Source organism: Scardinius erythrophthalmus (genome assembly GCF_964197995.2).
Source record: "Scardinius erythrophthalmus genome assembly, chromosome: 2".
In the NCBI taxonomy this organism is placed as follows: Eukaryota; Metazoa; Chordata; class Actinopteri; order Cypriniformes; family Leuciscidae; genus Scardinius; species Scardinius erythrophthalmus.
In genome coordinates, this window is record NC_138222.1 from 39826622 (window position 1) to 39849314 (window position 22693).

The 22693-nt window shown below is 38.2% G+C and overlaps 1 protein-coding gene across 10 annotated transcripts in view; it reads right to left on the reverse strand.

Annotated features, from left to right (window-relative positions):
* LOC308707169 (uncharacterized protein) overlaps window positions 1–22693 on the reverse strand; it is a 166765-nt gene that overhangs the window by 62992 nt on the left and 81080 nt on the right. For 3 of the 10 annotated variants that reach the window (XM_081393394.1, XM_081393391.1, XM_081393388.1), the window contains 2 exons: window positions 10112–10208; window positions 5082–5141 (listed from right to left, as the gene is read on the reverse strand). The exons of 1 other annotated variant lie outside the window; for it this stretch is intronic. The gene's annotated coding sequence lies outside the window, so the exon portion shown is untranslated. Of the gene's footprint in view, window positions 1–1420; window positions 1540–5081; window positions 5142–10111; window positions 10209–14728; window positions 15012–22693 lie in introns of those variants that run through there. 6 more of the 10 variants (XM_081393386.1, XM_081393390.1, XM_081393387.1 and 3 more) reach the window with 4 other exon arrangements.

A 22693-nucleotide genomic window follows, 5' to 3' on the forward strand; every position in this document is an offset into this window, starting at 1 on the left:
ATAATCTCCTCCTTAAAGCTCATGTTTTCCCATGTAGTCATTTCACGGCAGGTGCATTGACATGTACAGCACAAGCCCTCTGGTGATCCATGCATCTGTTACCCAGAAGCCTCTGCCACCGTCACGCCCCAGTGACACAGTGACTCCCAGAGGCCGTTAGGGCAGGAACAGAGGATGGGGATGAAGTGATGTCTGTGTATGTGTTAGTGGGTGGGTTTATGTGTGTGAGTGTTTGTGTTAAGGGGGGATATAAGAGGTCAGCGTAAGCCAGTTAAAGGCATTAGACCTCCAGACTGATGAAAAGAACTGGCCCAGTGATCATATTAAAGGGAGCTACCAGGGCCCAATGCTGCTGTGCTGGTGCACGGGCCAAAGCAAACACTGGGAGAGGGTGGCTAAGCCTGCCCTCACAGACATCAAAGACAGGGGATCAATTCTCACTGTGCAGCTCAACAATCCCAGGATCTGCTACGCACTCACACACACACACACACACACACACACACACGCACACGCACGCACACACGCATACACACTGAGTTCTCATGAAGGGTGCAGTGGCTAAGTTTTATTGGATGTTTATGGTAAAAAAAAAAATAGACAGAGCAGACAGAAATTAAGATGGATAAATATATTACCAAAATATTAACAGAATAGTTAAGAGAGGACAAATGTCATCCTCGTTGTGCACTACAATTTGAGTAATATTCTTCAGTGTGCGTTTTATTAGTGATGCACAGACATGAACATTTTTGGTTGAAATGGAAAATCGGTGGGCCAAGTCTTTTTTTTTCTTCCTTTCTTTTAAAGAAATTAATCAATACATCTATTTAGCAAAGATGCAGTAAATTGATCAAAAGTGACAGACATTTACATTGTTACAGTTGTTTTCAATTATTGCAGTTTCTTCAAAAATATTAAGCTGTACAAGAGTTTTCAACATTGATAATAATAGGAAATATTTATTGAGCGCCAAATCAAAATGATTTCTGAAGGATCATGTGACATTGAAGACTGGAGTAATGATGCTGAAAATTCAGCTTTACCATCACATGAATAAATTACATTTTAAAATATTAAAATAGAAAACAGTAAATTGTAAATACTATTTCACAAAATTACTGTTTTTACTTTATTTTTGATCAAATAAATGCAGCACTTCTTTCAAAAACATAAAAAAACCATACAAATCCCAAATCTTTGAAACAATAGTGTATACTTTATAATATTTTAATAGATATTTATATTTATTAATAGCATAATTAGGAAAATCACATGTAAACTAAATTTGTAATCACGTATGAATTTGACCACAACATGCTGATATTTCTAGCCTTCAGTGTTTCTCATCTTCACCATTATGGCTGAACGCAAGAACAACAACCATGCTAATTACTCTAATTTAGTATGGAATACTCACACTTTGGCTGAACTTCACACTGTGTAAATATCCCATCAAACTGTCTGCAACAGCTGACGGTAAAATAACAACCTCAAAATCCAGGGCCTTCAAAAACGCACATGGACACCTTCAATTATCTGAAAACAAAACAAAAGAAAAACGTCTACAGATTTTGTTGCTTTTCTTCTCCCTTCTCACAGTCAAAGCGGTTAAAAGTTTGACAAATTTGACCATAGGTGTGTTTGAAGTGTGCTTAAGTGTTTGTCAGGAGGAGTTAGCATCAGTGTCTGGTCTGCGGCTGAGAGGGTGAAGCCCAGCAGCCGGCACAGGAAAGCAGCAGAGCCTGCCGTCGCTTCAGCAATTATCAGCCTCGGGAAACCAAAACACTGTTCACACAACGCGGGAATGCAAAAACAAAGGAGCCATTCAGAGCACCAACACCCAAGGAGTTTCCATGAGGACTGGAATTTTGTCAGTCGACACATAAACATTCACAGGGGAAAGTGAAAGATATCAGCCGTCAGCAACCAGGTGCTTCACAGAGAGCTCGGCGCCAAGTGAAGGGAATACTTTCACTGACACCCAATCCACACACACTTCACAGATTATGAACATTTCCGCACACATGCAGGAATATATCTGTTTCTCACACACACAGATGACTCCATACCAGCAAACACACTGTTATGGCCTGTTGAAAGACTGCAGGTTTGCCCAGTGGTGTGTGTGTGTGTGAGGGCAGAGGGTCAAAGCTGTGTGTTATGAGCTAGAGAGGCGATCTCCCATCGATACACTTTAAGCACTGAGCTCATTCACAGGACATTGATGATGATAAAGCTCTCACTCTACTAAGAGACTATGCCATTGAAGTTGTATGCGTGTGTGTGTTCATATCCTAAACCTCACTAACTGCTAGATTGTGTGTTTGCCCCACATTCAAATCACTCACACTGCAGGCCTGCTTTCCTGACTTAAAGGGTTAGTTCACCCAAAAGTGAAAGTCTGTCATGTACATTTTTTTCTTGTATTACTGTTTGTATTTTCCCTGTCCTTTCTTGACAATCCAAACCACAAATTCACAGTTACACACAATTGTGTTTTAGTTTTAAAATAAAGGTACATATACACTACCATTCAAAAGGCTGGTGTCAGTTATTTTTAGTTTTGAGAGAGAGAGAGAGAGAGAGAGAGAGAGAGAGAGAGAGAGAGAGAGAGAGAGAGAGAGAGAGAGAGAGAGAGAGAGAGAGAGAGAGAGAGAGAGAGAGAGAGAGAGAGAGAGAGAGAGAGAGAGAGAGAGAGAGAGAGAGAGAGAGAGAGAGAGAGAGAGAGAGAGAGAGAGAGAGAGAGAAGGAGAGGGAGAGAATACTTTCATTCAGCAAGGAAGCATTAAATGGATCAGTAAAGACTTTTACATCATTACAAATTATTAATATTTCAAATAAATGCTGTTCTTGTGAATTGAGCTTTTCCATCACATGAATAAATGACATTTCAAAGTATATTGAACTGGATCATTTACTTTTAGTATTAAAAAAAAAAAAAAAAAAAAATGGGTGCTGATCCAGGTATGGATGGGATCAAGCAGTCACATACACTTGCCTTGTGGCCCTGGACACAAGGCTGAGGTGGCTGCTTTAGACAGAATGGCATCCCAAAGCATCTAAACAGTGGTTAGGGTAGAGGCCAGTTTAGGAGCTCAAAATTATTTTTATAATAATGTAATGTAACTAAAGTTATTGTGGCTGTTTAAATTATACCCCAACATATCATGATGCCAATTATAACCAGGGGTGCACATAACTTTTTTGTTCTGTTTCTCAAGGGAGTGCCTGGAGAAGCTGTTTGGTACTCACACTTTACGCGGCACACTTATCCTATAATCTGTCGTCATCACTTTCCTCCTGACTGCTCTCCTCACTATAACAGTATTTGTTCACTGTAAAAATTAAATATAGGTTCATCTCTGTATTTTTATTTTATTTTATTAACATTAATGACACAGACAACAGCAGGAATATTAGACTGCTGTCACTTTAAGGCCAAATGCACGGATTGAACATACTGACACACATCCGGTTTCTCTGTCGACTGTTCACTCATGACATAACCGAGAGAATTTGACATAATGTTGTGTGTATGTGTCCGTTAAAGCACAAGGAAACGAGAAAGAGGAATCAATTCGGTGCTCGTGCGCTGTCTGAAACGCTCCTCTCTCTCTTTCTCTGTTTCCGGTGTGTGCGGCTGTGCGCAAAGATAACAGCATGCAAGTCCCAATTTCCGCCTCATCTTTTGCGTGTGTAAATTGGCATGACAAAACACGTCCAAATGGTAAACTTTAACTCTAGGATGGTTAAACTTAGCAGTTAATCCGCAAATCAAGCGTGTCGGACCATGGGGCCTGGTCCGTACAGATCGCGGATCAATAATTGAACCCCTATTAACAACTAATAATTAATGAACACAGTTATCATCATGACTGCTTTCTTACCAGAGATACTCCAGTAAGTAAACGTGTCCCTGTCCCCAAAAATGTTGGTACCTCCACATTTTCATCTGCGCATCATTTATTTTTACCACGCATGCGCACCTGCGCAACAGTTATGTGCACCCCTGATTATAACCCATTCTATAATTCCATGATCAAAAATTTCCCATGCTCTTTGTCAATATGGTATTTGTCAAATCCAGATTTTTATCATTCATCCTTTTTTTGCATAGGCCTATTAATTAATTTACTATGATAGCTAAATAATGTTAAAGTTTTGCATACATGTTCATAATCAAAAAATTCACATCCACATCCATCCATCCACATCCATCCACATCCATACTTTCTAATTTGTGCACATCTCCTTATTTCAATCAGCATTCAAGCATCAGATACAAAAACAACACTGATCACAGTTTAGCCAGCAGCAGAGGCCCACTTCCACCATTACTTTCCATAATAAGAACAGGAAATGAGGCATGTGGGAGGGTGAGTAAGCAATTTTTCCCTCTGTGGAAGCAGGGAGTCGCTATTTTCTGGGCTGTTTGGGTAACGCACTTATGCAGCGGTGTATGTTTGTGTGAGCTGCTGTTTCCACTCTGAGGCATGTGCTGTTTGTCAGAGACCCACACAAGGCCATGTCCCTCTCTGTGGCATTGTGCCACTGTGATTTTCTGTACCCAACCATGTATTCATGGTTTATTCCGAGGCTATATTTACTCTCTCTCTGACAGAAGCCACCCAAGAAACATGGACTGATCACACCAAAACTAAAAGAGGTGGACAATACAGAGAACGGTTTTAGGATTAAATATTACTCTACATTCAGGCCTAAAACACACCCAGATTCTAAACACAGATGCACATTTATAAATAAGATCATATTAAAGAATTTGTACTCCCCAACACTGTAAAACAGAATCATTATATTGCATAAAGGAATAATCCGGGTTCAATTTAAATTAAGCTCCAACGACAGCCCTCGAGACATACTGTTAATTACCACAAAAATTGTATTCAGACTTTTTTCTTCAGAAAAAGTCAGGGTTACAGAGAGGCACTTAGAATGGAAGTGAATATAAATAAAAATATTCCATAAACACTAAAATATTAACGGTTTCAATTCCACAAGACGTAAACAATATAGTAGGCTATGTATTGACACAATTTTAGTGTTAAAAAATTACTAACCTTTTCAGTGTTGTCATATCCAGTTTCACAACTTTGTTTCCATAACGCAATACCTAAAACCTTAAAAATATAAAACATAGAAACATAAAAATTTGTAGAACTTTACAGCTCAAATAAACAAGTTTTAATAGTGCATTTTTGTAAAAAAAAATGAATAAAAATTTAAATAAATAAAAAACTCATCCACAAATTGGCCCCATTTACTAACTTTGTAAGTGTCTGTAAACTTTAATTTGAAATGTTTTTTCTTTTATATGTTTTTGTTTTTTCCTGATTCACAGTTAATACCTCCTGTTACAAACGTAACAGTAGACCGTATTAAAAATGTATGTGTCTTGCTAATTGGTTTAGTGTTGGAAACTGAACAGAGTAATATGTAAAGATGATGGATAGCGGCAATTCATGAGTGCTTGCTGAGTGAAGCTGGTTATGTGTGATGTTTAAGGTTTAGGATTAGGGGAATGAAACAAGTAGGAAATAAGCTAGCCAACGCTTCAAAAGAGCTACTGCGACCACAGCACAGCACAACCAGGAAAACTGTTCAATTACACAGACACATTTAGCCATAGTCCACAAGTCTACCTCAAACACACACACACACACACACACACACACACACACACACACACACACACACACACACACACACACACACACGCCTTCACAGAATATTCCCCTTTAATCTTTAAGACCACAGTTGGGAGAAGGCTGGTATTGGTCAGTGCTCTCTCTTTCTCTTTCGCTCCATCTCTCCCTCTCTTTCCTTCTGAGTTAGAACAGATCAAAGGGCCGTTGTGGTCTCGTCTGTTTTTAAAATGCCATGTCGTCAGAGAAAGGAAGGAAAACCCCTGACTCTGCTAGCCGCTTGTCCACAGCAAACTTTCCAGCAAACAAAATGGAGACTGCTAAACTCCAAAGAGCGCTAGCAAACCACGGCTTATTCTCGAGCCTAAATGATGCAAGAAGCGGGCAGCCGGCAACTCTAAGGATGAATCAGAATTTCTCATTGCAAGGGTATACACTCTAAAAATGAATTATTAAATGGCTATCATACCCCCATAGTATAAAAACAAACACAAGGGGAAGAGGTGGAAAGAGAAGAGAGAGCAAGATGAATACTGATGCTTTGGCCGCACATTAGACCCAGATGGATAAGACATTTTATAGAGAGAGCGATAAAAGAAGAAGAATAGAGACTGAGATTGAGAGGCAGAAAAATAAAAATAGAGAAATAAATCCACATTCAAAGTCCAAGCGCAAACTGTTGCTAGCTTTTAACCTCTGACAGGGCAGCCCACATCAGGAAGCACTTCGCTCTGCTCCAAACAGATCCCACTGCATAACGCTAACATTTCCCTACACGGACATACACAGATATCTGTTCACCCTGACCTATAGGGTGAACAGGATGAATCAAAAACTGTCAAATACAGTTCCACAGACGCAGACATGGGCTGCTGGCCAACTCGAAACATCTGTGTGTGTTTTTTTCTTTCTTTTTTCTTTCTTGCCATGCTTTTAATCCACATGGCTCGCGTAAAGCAAAAGTACCTGAGCTGCGTCAGAACAATACAAAGCCACTCAAACCGAGTGCAGGTATACTCAATTTTTGGAGAATCAGACTAGCTACTTTCATTAATTTTATGGAATGAACATAAATATAGTTTATACCATTCAAAAGGTGACTATTCTGGGTGCATCTTCTATTCAAAATATTTATTCTTCTATATGTAAAAGAGTTATATATCATACCTTCCTAAAATAATTGCCAAAGTCATTTTTTCAGGTTTCTCAGAAAACACAAAAAACTGAACCAAACTTCAGAGGCCGAGTAGATTTTCGTTCTTCTTGATGCAACTGCCATCTTGAAAAGCTTGTAAAGCTGCCTAAGTCTCATTGTCTTTTGTAAAAAATAAAACATAAAATAAAAATAAAACAGCCTAAGTCACACTCTTGACATAGGCCATTATACTACAGGGGTAGAATTGCATGATCTGTTCAACTGAGGATGTGGGCGATTTTACCAGAGGTGGCCAGCATCTTGAGAAGATGACTTATGCAAAAAAAAATCAAATTATTTTACAAAAAAAAATGATTGTTTTACTTTGTTTTATCATTATGCATACATACACATGAGAATGTGTGTGCATGTTGTAGTTGCTGCTGAAAAGGTATCCTGCCTTCAAGCAGAACAGATCTGATTCAATCTTTCTGCATACAATAAGATTGTCTTAGAAAGGTCCATCTGACTTCAATTCAAGAATATATCCTGACCTGTATAGAAATGACTATTTCATTCTCCTGACAAATATTAATATTGCATATACAGTAGTAAGTTATATTGATACAGGGGTAAGGATTTTCTAGCAGAATTGAATATATAAAAATTTCTGTCAAAACAGTGTCAATTTTTGGAGGAATAATTAAACTGAATATAAATGCATATTTTAACACTAATTCCCAGGAAATGCATGAACTTAATAAAATGTGTACCTTGAATAAGTGTCTGCCTAAATGAATGCAGTGTAAATGTAAATTGAATTTAAATGCAATTATGACATAGCTAACAAATAATAATATAACTCTTAAGCACTGTTCTACAAAATCTTCAAACTTAAAATTAATTTTGATTATAAAATAAATGAATAGCCACATAACACAATCAACAAATTCTTCAAACTTAAAATTAATTTTGATTATAAAATAAATGAATAGCCACATAACACAATCAGTCTTATCATGGATTCATAATATCATGTAAAAAAAAAAATACTGTGAATACAAACACCAAAATACCCAATGTATTTCTAAGGGAAATTATCCACATTTTGGGATGTTATTGCTTTTTGGGGGTGTTATTGTTGTTTTGTTATTTGTGTTTAAAGACTAAGGTTTCCTCAAAAAATGTCAGCTTGGCTTTAGTTAATTCGGTAGCTAAGAATAAAGGTTGTACTGAGGGTAGATGTTATATGTCAAGAAGAGAGAAATATTACAAGAACATTACAAAAGCAAATATAAAGCTTTCTGCTAATTTCATGTTAGATGTGCAGATGTGCAGTCAACAAGTTGTGAATAACACTAAGCAGTGTTTAGTAGTGCTAATCTAATCAAGTTGTAATGACTACAGCCTGGACAAGAAGGTACTCTGTAAAAAGTTATCACTAAAAAAAGTGAGGAAACCTGTTGCCTTAAAATGGTTATGTACATAAACTTCATGCGTAATTGAACAAAATAAGTTATGTGGAATTGTCATGTTTTTTTCAACTATGCATGAGGTCATTTACTTAATAATGTTAAGGCAATGAGTTTCCTCACTTTTTTAAGTTAAGTCAACTGATCACTTTTTAGGTAACACTGGGCTTGAGGCAGAACCTGATTTCACCAAGTGCAACATGTTCCTGGAACATCATTTTTGTTGATCCTGGAACAACATCTCAATCAACCAATAAGATCAGAGGGACAAGTTTAGGCTTACAACTAGGGTTAGATGCTTGTACATCAGTGCTATTCACCTATCACTTCCCTCTGATTTCAGGGATAAGTTATGGGCAGTGTTATTAAGGTGATGATACACAGGGCAACTTTTTGGGCAATGTTGCTGTCAACGGGCAACCAGATTAGACACAGGGCCCACGACCGATCTAAATTATCCAGATACAAATGTATTGCCCATTTTCAATGGGAAAGTGCCCAAGCAACAACCGCTCGGCAAGATTGCCCAGCAACATTGCTCAAAAAGTTGTCCTGTGTATCATCACCTTTAGGGGTAGTTATATTAGGACAAAATGTTCAGACAGGAATGTTGTTCCAGGAACAACAAAATATGTTGACCCAGGAACATAACTCGGCAAAATCAGGATGTGCGGGCTTGAGGAAAGTCCTGAATTTCAGTACTAATTCACTTTTATGCCTTACCGATCCTCATGCATTTAATACATAACCAGATGATTTACCTTAATTTCCTGTCAAAGTGATATATTTTGCGGATCTGCTGTGGTAGTCCATCTCAAAGAGAGTGTGCCAGCCAGTACAGATGCCCTCACAGCCTGCATCTCTTTGGCCTGTACCTTCTTTACACACTGATAGCTGCATGATTTATAGCTAGACAAGACACCAGAAGCAGGATTTTGGCACAGTGTCGGAACATAATGTGTTCTAGGCAGAGACTGGGACAATGTGAGGGGAGGGGAGCAGAGTGTAATGACTCTGCCTGCCACAAGGGGGTGTGTGAATGAGTCTGTTACAGCCCCAGAGGAAGAACATAAAAAAGAGAGACAAATTCTTACATTTCTTTGGGAATCTTGATACTATCTTTTTCTCTTAGTCTTACTTTCATATTCTCCCTGCACTTTGAAAATTGATTGTTTTTCTCTTCAGCTTAGATCCACAGATTAAGGGTCATTCTGCAGGGCAGAAAACACCACAGCGGTAAAACATTTCCACAGGGCCACCTGAGTTAAGTTCCAACTTCCTAACGCATCACACATGATAATATCCTTATAAACAGGGGCAACTGTGTGTTAGTGAGCCAGTCAGGAGAGAGAGAGAGAGAGAGAGAGAGAGAGAGAGAGAGAGAGAGAGAGAGAGAGAGAGAGAGAGAGAGAGAGAGAGAGAGAGAGAGAGAGAGAGAGAGAGAGAGAGAGAGAGAGAGAGAGAGAGAGAGAGAGAGAGAGAGAGAGAGAGAGAACAGTCCTGACAACATCAAACCTTTGGGAACACAGCCAGACAGATCTAACTTCCATCTGTTCAACAGGCCTCTTTCTTTCTTTCTTTCTTTCTTTCTTTCTTTCTTTCTTTCTTTCTTTCTTTCTTTCTTTCTTTCTTTCTTTCTTTCTTTCTTTCTTTCTTTCTTTCTTTCTTTCTTTCTTTCTTTCTGTGTCTGACTGACAGGCCTCAAGTCTTCGAGGAGCAGCTGAAAGTATAAAGGGAATCCATTTTTGATCGTACTGATTCTCTCCGGTGAAACTCTAGAAGGCCCGACAAAAGCAAACTCAATAAAAACAAAGGAGAGTGATACCGCAGTTACTTACAAGCACAGGGATCACTCCACTGTTTTATGTTGCTGTGGTACATTCAACCTTGGTTCAAGTTCGAGCATGTTCTTTGGACTGAGTTTGAAGTGATCATCTGAAACAAGTCAAAACAAGAATTCATAATTCAGACATTTCTTGCAGTATTTTTCAACCTTCTCCTTCGTAGTGCTCAAAGACATCAGTATTGTCCATAAGTCATATTTCAAGCTCAGTTCAAAGTAGTGTTAAAGTGTCTGAGATCAGTGGTGCATATTTTGTTTTGCCTGGGGTAACAACAATAAGCGATAAAGTTGGGAATGCAAACTTATGAATTTTTAAATGCAATAAAAGACTTGAGTTATGGTCGTATTGAATTACTCGTGATAGACAGCCTTTTATTTGTATGCCGGAGAAAATGACAGTCACTTGTGAGCCTCCAGAAGACTACAGATTTGTACATCAAAACCAAACACTGACTTTTACCTTAACACATAAAATACTACAGTGCAAAGCAGAAGAAGCCAGATGAAGGTTCCAGAAAAGGCCAGAGACAAAACACAGGCACATAGGCAGGCAAAAGAGTCGGCCTCAAATTCACAACCTCACTGGGACCATCTCTTCCTCTTTTATGCAGACTAAAAGGGCATTTAACAGGAAAATGAGCTGTCCAAAAGGTCAACAAAATTTACCTTTCTGCTGACAGATGTAGATTCAAATGGAAAGCAGCCATAAAGAGAAAAGAATGAAGTGATTTTAAAAAGATGTGGGTTTGAACAAGAGGGATTATTAAGAAAGACAATGAAATGGTCATTGTTGTTAAATTATCATAGTTAAAATGGAGCAATCAGCAAATAGCAGTGTTTAATCACATTGCATCTATTGTGAAAATCGGATATGCCCTGTCCCAAATGACACCCTCAGCCCTTGCGTTCATTGTCCAAGTCTAGACTGTGATGAAGTAACGTCGCCCAGACTGTTGGGTAGTAGTCACTGTGAAGAATGCAATTGATTGCGCATCTCCTGGGCACCCTTCTGAATTATAAAACAACAGAAGGGACATCCTTACTGCTCAAACTCTGATCTAACTCACCTACAGTACCTGTAACCCTGAAGACCTTGATGAGCTGGTACAGGTGTATTTGATTAGGGTTGGAGCTAAACTCTGCAGGGCAGTGGCTCTCCAGGGCTGGATTTGAGGAACCCTGTCCTACTATCTTGTGGACTTCATGGACACATAAGCAAAGGCTGCAAGTCCAGATCCATTTGGGGCTAGGCTATAGATCACACAAAATCATTGCTCCGTAAACAATTCTTTTAAATAAGCATAATTAGTCATTGGCAAACTGGACGAGGCTGAGAGCCGTGAGAACGGAGTGAGGCCGGTGGCGCGAGTGTTAAGCACCGCATCGGCTTTGAGTTCTCGGCGGAGCGACGACAGTGAAGGATGAGAGAGGACCAGGCCTGGGACATTTACGTTGTGTTTTGTTTATATGGCAGTCGTCAGTTAGTGGCTGCCGCTTCACTTTACCTCATTCTTCCCTTATCAACAAACCTCTTTACAGTAATATACATAATACAATGCTTATAAAATAGATAAGGATTTTAATGCAACTCGAAGTCTTCTTGTCTCAAGAACCTGAAAGCCAGTGTGGCATGTATTATATGATATGATGAAAGAAAGTTTTAAATGTACTCTACCATTCAAATGTTTGGGAATGGTAAGATTTTTTTTATGTTTTTGAAGTGTCTTATGCCCACAATTAGCAAAATGGACAGAATGAGCCCTTTACCACATTAAAAGGAAAAAAGTGATATAAAGTCATGGTATAGCTTTAATGTTTTTGTGACTGGGTATATTTAGGCATAAAGTCATAATTTAATGCTCACACTAAAAAGACGATTTTTTTTTAGGAGATGTTTATTACAATTTTTAAAGTTATAATTTATAGACATTTTAAGAAAGAAATCATTTACCTGTTGAGAGTATGTTGACAGCCTGTGTAGTAACTGTAGTTAGCTGAGCTCCAGAAAATCAGTAATGAGGAGGCTTTGATATTTACAGATTTGAAAAACAAAAAAGGCGGGAATAAAGAACCCTAATCTTTAACACAAAGAACCATTTCAGCATGCAAAGGGTTTTTCAGGACGATACGGTACTAAATAGAACTGTTACTGCATGTAAAGAACCTTTAAAGAACCATCTTTTATAAGAGTGCATTTTAGTTTAAATAGAAATTTAGAAAGCAAGCAAGCAACTTTATTTAGACAGCACATTTTAAAACAACAGACGTTGCCCCAAAGTGATTTGCAACAATGATGACATTAAAACCAACATCTAATATTACATACAACACAGCAAAAACAACATTTTCAAAAGCTGAATAAAATAAATAGGTTTTTAAATAAGACTTAAAAGTGGCAATTGATGGAGCTCACCTCACTTGGAATGGGAGCCTATTCCAGAGTTTGGGACCTACCACGGAAAAAGCACGATCTCCTTCCAAATTACTGTGAGGGACCATTAAAAGCTGTTGATCTGAAGACAAGAGAACTCAAGGAGAGTAGGGAATAAGAAGATCACTAATGTACTGGGGGGCAAGACCTGATAGTGCCTTGTAAACAAACAGGATAATTTTAAAATCAATCCTGAATTTAACAGGAAGCCAATGTAAGGATGCCAGTACAGGGGTAATATGGTCCCTCTTTCTCACTCCTGTTAAAAGCCTTGCTGCTGCATTTTGCACTAACTGCAGGCGGGCTAACGCAGTCTGGGGGAGACCGTTATATAAAGAATTACCGTAGTCTATCCTTGATGAGAAAAGGGAATGAACCATAATTTCCAAATCCTTCCTGGAAAAAGAAAGTGCTTTAATTTAGCAATTGATCTCAGATTAAAAAAAGCTACCTTTAACAACGGCAATCTGTTTATTAAAGGAGAACTCGGCAACTCTAGCGAACTCTAGTCACTTCTTCGCTGATTTTCCGTTTTGTTGCCACATGTTTTCCCCACGAGCTCCCCCTACAGCTGTGGGGGGGGGCGTATATTTCACAACACGGTCGTAAAAAAACTCACTTGCGGCGGCCTCCTCTCCCTCTCTACCGCTGCTCATGTGCGTTTGTTTTGATCGGAGCAAGCCAACTGTATCATGTGGAGCTATGTCTGACTACCGAGGTGGGTAATCTGGTAATACATCATACATGCGTGTGTTTATGTCGAATTGCCATAAAGCAATTCGTGTTTCGCGCTCGTTCTCGTTCTCGCTTCTCACGAGACTTCCAATTTCTATCTTGCCGGGACGGTAGTCCCCTAGTTGCAAGGTTGGTTTTCCGCCTGGGAACGCTGGGGGGAGCGGGGAATGTCACCAATATCACCAGAACAGGTTGTTTAACCATCCAAATGATTTCTAGACAGTTTTATTAAGTTAAAAAAGTTACCAAGTTCTCCTTTAAAGTTTGGTGATGAGTCCATAATTACCCCTAAACTCTTCATATGATCTTCAAGGTAGGTGACATGGGAGAGCGTACAATCAAAACGTCACTTTCACTCTCATTTAATTGGAGAAGTTGTTGGAGAACCAGAGCTTAATCTCACTGTAGCATTCATGTAAAGGAACTGCTTTCTATTTTAATATAGTTTAGAAAGTAATTTACTCCTGTTATGGCAGAGTCACATGATCCTTCAGAAATCATTCTAATATGCTGATTTGCTGCTCAAGAAACATTTATTATGATCAATGTTGAAAACAGTTGTGCTGCTTAATATTTTTGTGGACGCTGTGATACTTTTTTCAAGATTATTTGATAAATAGAAAGTTCAAAATAACAACATTTCTTTGAAATAAGAATCTTTTGTAACCATGTAAAAGTCTTTGCTGTAACTTTTGATCTAATTAATGCATCCTTGCAAATAAAAATACATTGTTGAACAGTATTCTATATCACATCAGTCCACATAAGGTATACTTTAAAAGCCATTTGTAAAAGTTTGAAAGCAAACAAAGTGGTTGTCAGATATATCTATATCTATATTATAGCGAATACGACTTTGGGTAAATTTGAATTAGCTCAAGAATATAGGGAATTTTGGAAATATTAATAAGTATTAATAATTCATAAGTCGCATGTACCTTTATTTTATCAATTATGGAGATTAACTGGTTCTGTAACTGATCTAATCGTTATTCTTCCAGCGAATAAAGGTGAGATTATCACAGTTAAGAAGGGTTATCTCTTTACAAACTCCAAGAAAGTTTGATCTCCTGGCCACGGACCTCAAACCTTCTGAGTTTATTAATTAAAACTACTGAATGTAGTCTAATATCGAGCTTGTAGCTTAAGATCTTTTGTTTCATTGACTTTAGAATGGTGGGTTTTCAAACACAGAGACAGTGAAAAGTATAAATGGATTTTAATAAATGTGACTAAAGATTATATGAGCTACGACTAGAAACGTACGTAAAAATGCAAACAATAAACACAAACAAACATTTAAACAATAATAACATACGTGATAAGAATAAAATGAAATGAAAGAAAGAAAGAGAGAAAAAGAGAGAAGGGAAAAGCTAGTAATTGTTACATACAGAAACCTAAACGACGGACCCCAGAAAAGCAGCTTTTATCAGATAAATATACTTGCACGTCTGTTCTCTGTTTGGTTGATGCTGAAAGCGCGGACGAGGTCCTGTTTCGACTGCGTCTTCCGGTGTCGCGGGAAGCTTGAAAAGGCTCACTGAAATGTAACGTTACCGAGAAAGTTCGTCTTCATCTTCCGTGAAGGAAGAGGCAAATATAACTTGGTTGCAAAGGAACGGCTGCTACGACTCGAACATGTGTTTGTCCGAGGCCTTCCGGGATGTTCCTCGGGGAAGCGTCGCGCCGGTAGAAGAGGAGGAAGGATGAGAGCGAGGTGAGAGAGAGAGAGGTGAGAGAGCCCGCTGTGTTTTGAAGGAGCTCAAGTCACGCCCCCTTGCGTGCGTGACCCAATCGCCTGGGAGGACGTATTGTGGTCATGTCCTTTCATTTGGAAAGGTACACGCCTCTTCTAACTAATGCTGGCGGAATAAACTTCGTTCATAAACATTTATAAAACTGGTATTAATCAAATAATGCATCCTCTAATATTCTGTGCTAAATATTCAACACCGTTGTGTTCTTCTGAACAAAACAATACCGCGAATGACAATTCTGTTAGTCAACAACACAAAGAAACAGGATTTCTCGTGATTACATGCATATTAAACTGATTACATATCAATAAAGCTTATAGATATCGTATTTCGGGTATAAGTATCATAAGCACAGCAAGAAATACATTTTAAACATTTTAAAAAGGTAATTTTGACCACAAGTGGTCGGGCATGATAAGGAGTCTGTGTTTTGTGTGTGTGTATGCAGAGTCGTGCACACGTGGAACCGCGTGGTGAACTTTGTCCTTCGTTTTCAGTGTGAATATCTTCTTGAGTTGATGAGATTAACTCAGGGGACCTGACCGAGCATCTGCTAACACTGTTGTTTTGTTTTGAGGGGTTAATCAGTACCTTTTGTTTGTTGATTAGATTTGATTGATCAACACAAAGGCAGACCTGATCATCTGCTTTCCGTTACAATATTTATATATCTATATTCACACACTCAAGTTAGCTTTATAGTTATCTGTTTGATGACTCATGCTGTACTTGCGAGTCATCCAAAAACATCCCAATACTTAAACTATATGTCCACCCGCTGCACTGCTATAAGCACGGCTGATTCAGGTGTTTTGAAAGCTGCCAATATGAAAACTGTTATTTGAGGAGGGCTGTAAAAAGCACTGATTTTCTGACAGAAAGAAAGGTTATGAGAGGAAGAGAGGGACTTAGCTGTTTCCCAGAGTGCATCACTCTAAATTGAGAATTGAGGGTTATGGTCTCAAATTCTCCCTCCAGAGAGGCCACTTTGAGACTTGGGATCCAAACCCCTCAACATTAGACATCCTGCAGAAACAAACTGACTCATCTGTGCCTGCCAATCCAGCCTATGCTGCCCAGTAACCTCTTTACAACACTACACACTCAAGAGAGGACCAAGGAACAAAAGTAAGGCATTATGGATATTGATTCCCCACATATTCCATTTTCAGCTCCAAGGAAACTAAACTGTGAAAATGAGTTAAAATACTTTCTCTCAAATATCTTCATAGTGCCCCAAACATTAGCATCTAGCCTGACATTTCAGAGTAATTGCATGTACACTTCGCAAAATATTCACACAGGAATTACAGTAAACACAAAATGTCACAACAACCTACATCAAATTATGAAAGCTTCATCAGATATACATCAGGTTTCTTTTCTTTTTTTTTTACTAAAAGAAATGACATATCAAACAGATAATTGATGGAAACAAATACAATACTTATTTTTATACTACACACAACTTAATGCAGCCTGACTTTCAAAAAAGATGCACCGTCTGGAGAAATCATCCTAAGAATTCAATCAAACCATCCCCATGGTGTGTGTGTGTGTGTGTGTGTGTGTGTGTGTGTGTGTGTGTGTGTGTGTGTGTGTGTGTGTGTGTGTGTGTGTGTGTGTGTGTGTGTGTGTGTGTGTGTGTGTGTGTGTGTGTGTGTGTGTGTGTGTGTGACAAATGAGAAGACTACAGTTAAAGGGTTAGTTCACCCAAAAATGAAAATTCTGTCAGTAATTACTCACCCTCATGTTGTTCCAACCGCGTAAGACCTTCGTTCATCTTCGGAACACAAATTAAGATATTTTTGATGAAATCTGAGCCATGTCTGAATCCTCCATAGGCTTCTATGTGACCGAAACTTGCTGGCCCAGAAAAGTTATTAAAGAGATCGTTAATATAGTCCAAGTGACTCCAGTGGCTCAATCTTAAGTTTATAAAGCGACGAGAATACTTTTTGTGCGCAAAAACAAACAAAAATAACGACTTTATTCCACTATTCATTTCCTTCTCTCTGGACCTCTAGTTGGTTCGCGTAGTGTTTTTGCGCAGCGCGTCTGTGTACACGTCACCACGTAGGCTCACTATTGGCCGACGCCGGTCATGTGTGTGATGCGTGATGACGTGCAACACAGACGCGCAGCGCAAAAACACTACGAGGCCCAGAGAGAAGGAAATGAATAGTGGAATAAAGTCGTTATTTTTGTTTGTTTTTGCGCACAAAAAGTATTCTCGTCGCTTGATATACTTAAGATTGAGCCACTGGAGTCACTTGGACTATATTAACGATCTCTTTAATAACTTTTCTGGGCCAGCAAGTTTCGGTCACATAGCAGCCTATGGAGGATTCAGAAATGGCTCAGATTTCATCAAAAATATCTTAATTTGTGTTCCGAAGATGAACGAAGGTCTTACGCGGTTGGAACAACATGAGGGTGAGTAATTACTGACAGAATTTTCATTTTTGGGTGAACTAACCCTTTAAGTCTCTATTGATTCCTGCTACGCTCTTAAAGGGATAGTTCATACAAAAATTTTAATTATGTCGCCCGTGGAACACAAAAGAAGTCAAATGCATATTGTCAAATGTCAAGGAAAGTCAATCATATTGTTTGTGAGTTCAAAATATCTTCATTTGTGTTCCACAGAAGAAATAAAGTCAAATGGAATGGCACGAGGGTGAACATGAACTACCATAGTGCTGAATAGTCTGATAAAATGTCATTATCACTTGAGTCACTTGGTGAGCAGTATGGCCGCTTTGGTTTTGTGAAAACTTTGTTTTCTTCTGTTTGTTTGTATCTGCTTCTTTTGGATCTAAGAATGGATAACGAAGTAAAAAGATGTATCACATCGCCAACAAAGACTTACTACAGATACTACTGTGAAAGCTGTGCAGCTGAACAAACGTCAACAAAGCATGCCCATTAAGACCTTAATAAAAAGTGACAGTGTTACAGGCCAAACATTACCAATAAACAGCCTAGCTGCAGCTAACAGCCTCAGCAAAAATACAGTAAACACAGACATAGCTGCGCCTCTAGAGAAACATCTGAGCATCCCTAGTGTCCTGTCATGAAGTCTTGAGCTCTCTGTAAGGGTTCTCCAAGGGGTCAGGTGGACCGAAAGCATTAAATTCTTTCACTAACAGAACTCACTAACAGGCTAATGAAGATCTCTCCGATATGACTTAAAACAGCTTGTTCTGTTCCTTAATAACCAACAGTCCAATAGATGACATGATTGATACACAGTACTCCTCTTAAGAAGCATTTTCATCAATTAGACTTAAGGATGAGACGGTATCATGAAAGACAAACTTTAAGATTTGTCTCGTGAACATGTCCTTTCATAAATATAATTGTACATTTATAGGACAATATCAATTTGATAAAAAAGCTGACTAAAACATCTGCGAGAAGAGTGGAAGTGTACCTCTCTCCCCCAGTGATGTGCATCACTTGCTTTTAATTGAAAAAGAGCCAATTAGTTTTGCATTATTCTGTCATTCCCAGAGGAAAATTAAGTGAAAACAAATTTGCAACAAATTGGAAATAGACAATACTCCTTAAAAACAAGAAAACAAACAAACAGATCAAGTAAATAACAACTTTGAAAAAACTGATGGTGCACAAGCACACACACATTCAGACAGTAATGGTACTTAAACAGAGGGCAGAGGAGAATCCCGCAGGCTCCGCTAGGTGTTTGGCAGTGAGGGAGGGTTTTAGATAAATGACGCTGCCCAGGAGCAGTGCCCTGGGACATGGCCCCAGCCTGCCCCCTGCCTTTCCCTGGCTAAATGGGCCGTTTCTGTGATGCCGGGGGCACAAGCATATGCCACCAAATCCCTAGTGAGGTCTAGCAGAGAGTAAACAGAGACTCTGCTAATGGAAGACTGCCTGCTTCTGACCTTCAACTGATCTCTCCTCTGTTCTCTCTTTTTCTCGCAGTCTCAGTCTTGCTCTCCTCAGTCTTCTCACTCAAAATTACCCTATGTTATTATTTCCAAGTCTTTATTTAAAACTCTTTTTATATAATTTCTTGCATGGTTGATGAATTAAGCTTCAAACTGAAATTTAGGTAGACTTTGTTTATATGATCATGCAAACAACATTCTACCAGTATAGAGAATATTCTGGACACTCAATGAGAGGAAATGCACAGAAACACCAAACACCAAAATTGCATATACATTTATAAATCCAGACACATTCAGACAGGGCAACTCCACTGTGTGGCTGAACCATCATAAACAGCAAACTGGAAGCATTTAATGGTGCACACCCAACGCTAATGTGCAGCTTGGACTAAATAAGATGTCTGAGAGCAGAAATAGGCCTGGTCCTGTTGTTGATGCTGTCAAGAAAACCCACAACATACTTATGTTGTTCTGTTTTATACTTTTCTGCAAGGGAATAACCATATTTACTTCACTGACCACACACACACACAGACGTGTTGGAGTGTGACTTTGGCATTGCTTTATACTGCCATTGTTGTCAACGTGAAAGTTGAAAAAAGTTGAAAAACTGGCATGATGAGATAAAACGGTTAAAACTGTATCCAATGTTCACTCTGTCACATTGTCCTGGGCCAATTCAGTCATTTCATCACATTTATCTCCATTTTACAAGCATATTTTAAGTCTTTCTATCGTTGCAGAGTGGGCATATGTTTCATGCAAGGGTAAATAATGGGGATTACGGGAAAATTGAGTCCTGACCTACTTCTGCCCTGATAGTGTGCTAGTAGATAAGAGAGTCTAAAACAGAAATGACAGTCTGATATGTCATGGTGAGAGTGAGGAGAGCAGAATGTGTGAGCTAAATCGGAGTATTAGAGGCCTCGGGCAACAGAGATGAATCAGTGCTTTCCAAAGGCCTTCTAAACTCAGAATGGAACGGAGCAGAAAAAATGAATCACTTTATACTGGTAAATGTGTCTATACAATAGGCATTATATAGACACAATATTGTAATGGCAAAACAGTTGTCAGCAAATACAGTAAGCGGTGTCATTGATGCGTGTATTGTGTGAGGATTATCTGCTGGACAATAAATTCACTTGATGTACTGTAACTGTCATATCAAAAAGATGTGGATAATGACTTAACAGAGTTTATGAATTAATGAGAGTACAGCGTTTACGCATGTATAATGTCCCCTAAAAGAATTTAGACAATTAAGTCACACTTAATGACTGAATTTAAATGTCAGTGTCATTAAAAGCTAACCCTTTTTTTCTCCTTTGAGGAAGGGTATTTAGGTGTTAAATAAAAAGTCTGAATTATTTATTGCATTACAGTAAGTAAAAAATATCAAAAATAATAATTTTAGACATTTCTCAGAACTAATTTAACTTGAAGTTTAAAAGAAAGTATCTAAATACATTTTCTCTTCATTTTAATTTCTATTAGAATATAATATAATATAATGTTATTAATTTTATTATATTGAAGCAAATTTGCTTCCTTTGAAATGTTTCTGTATGTTACGTGTATATATACAGTGCTATGCATAAGTTTAGACACCCATGCTAAAGTTGACTAAAAAGAGGAATAAAAAAATCATCTTTTGGAAATTGAACTTAATGCCTTAATTAAAAAAATTAGGTTGGCATGGTGTACTTTCCATAAGATCATCTCTCAGTGCAAATCAAACCAGCTATTAGGCTAACTGAAATAAAACCATGCCAATCTCTAGGTATGGTGAAGGCTATGTGATGATGTGGGGCTATTTTAATTCCAAGGGCCAAGGGAACTTTATCAGGATGCATAGTATCCTGGATCCATGAAGTAACTGGCCTTTAAAAATAAAAATCTGCCTGCCTCTATGGGAATTTAACATAGGGGTGTCCAGACTTATGCACCCTGTATTTTAAGGAAGAACATTTATTTATTTACGATACATTATTCATTCACAAAGAAAATTGATGTCCTTAAAGGTTGGATTTTTCCAATTTTTTTTTTATTAAGGCATTAAGTTCAATTTCCAAAAGATGATTTTTTATTCCTCTTTTTAGTCAACTTAAAGGGTTAGTTCACCCAAAAATGAAAATTCTGTCAGTAATTACTCACCCTCATGTTGTTCCAACCGCGTAAGACCTTCGTTCATCTTCGGAACACAAATTAAGATATTTTTGATGAAATCAGAGCTATGTCTCACTCCTCCATAGGCTGCTATGTGACCGAAACTTGCTGGCCCAGAAAAGTCATTAAAGAGATCGTTAATATAGTCCAAGTGACTCCAGTGGCTCAATCTTAAGTATATCAAGCGACGAGAATACTTTTTGTGCGCAAAAACAAACAAAAATAACGACTTTATTCCACTTTTCATTTCCTTCTCTCTGGGCCTCTAGTTGGTTCGCGTAGTCTTTTTGCGCAGCGCGTCTGTGTTACATGTCACCACGTAGGCTCACTATTGGCCGACGCCGGTCATGTGTGTGATGCGTGATGACGTGCAACACAGACGCGCAGCGCAAAAACACTACGAGGCCCAGAGAGAAGGAAATGAAAAGTGGAATAAAGTCGTTATTTTTGTTTGTTTTTGCGCACAAAAAGTATTCTCGTCGCTTGATATACTTAAGATTGAGCCACTGGAGTCACTTGGACTATATTAACGATCTCTTTAATAACTTTTCTGGGCCAGCAAGTTTCGGTCACATAGCAGCCTATGGAGGAGTGAGACATAGCTCTGATTTCATCAAAAATATCTTAATTTGTGTTCCGAAGATGAACGAAGGTCTTACGCGGTTGGAACAACATGAGGGTAAGTAATTACTGACATAATTTTCATTTTTGGGTGAACTAACCCTTTAAGCATGGGTGTCTAAACTTAAGCATAGCACTGTATATATATATATATATATATATATATATATATATATATATATATATATATATATATATATATATATATATATATATATATATATATATATATGTGACCATGGATCACAAAACCAGTCTTATGTTGCACGGGTATATTTGTGGCAATAGCCAACAAAACATCGTATGGGTCAAAATTATAGATTTTACTTTTATGCCAAAAATCATTAGGATATTAAGTAAAGATCATGTTCAATGAAGATATTTTGTAAATTTTCCACCTTAAATATATAAAACATTTATTTTTGTGAATGGATGCAGCACTATCGCCAATAGAAATGGACAACTTCAAAGGCGATTTTCTCAATATTTAGATTTTTTTGCACCCTCAGATTCCAGATCTTCAAATAGTTGTATCTCGGCCAAATATTGTCCTATCCTAACAAACCATACATCAATGGAAAGATTATGTATTCAGCTTTCAGATGATGTATAAATCTCAATTTTTTAAAAATTACACATAAGACTGGTTTTGTGGTCCAGGGTCACATATAGAGAGAGAGAGAGAGAGAGAGAGAGAGAGAGAGAGAGAGAGAGAGAGAGAGAGAGAGAGAGAGAGAGAGAGAGAGAGAGAGAGATAGATATTTAGAAGTGTGATACTTCATTTTTAATTGTGAGTCAGGTGTATATTTTGGTGTCAATGTACAAGCAAATGCATGCACATACACTTATCTGCAACACAGTAAAGGCAAATGCAAACATTATACAATCTATTGTGTGATATAATTTTTCTCTGGCACAAAGCTATCCCTACATTCTTT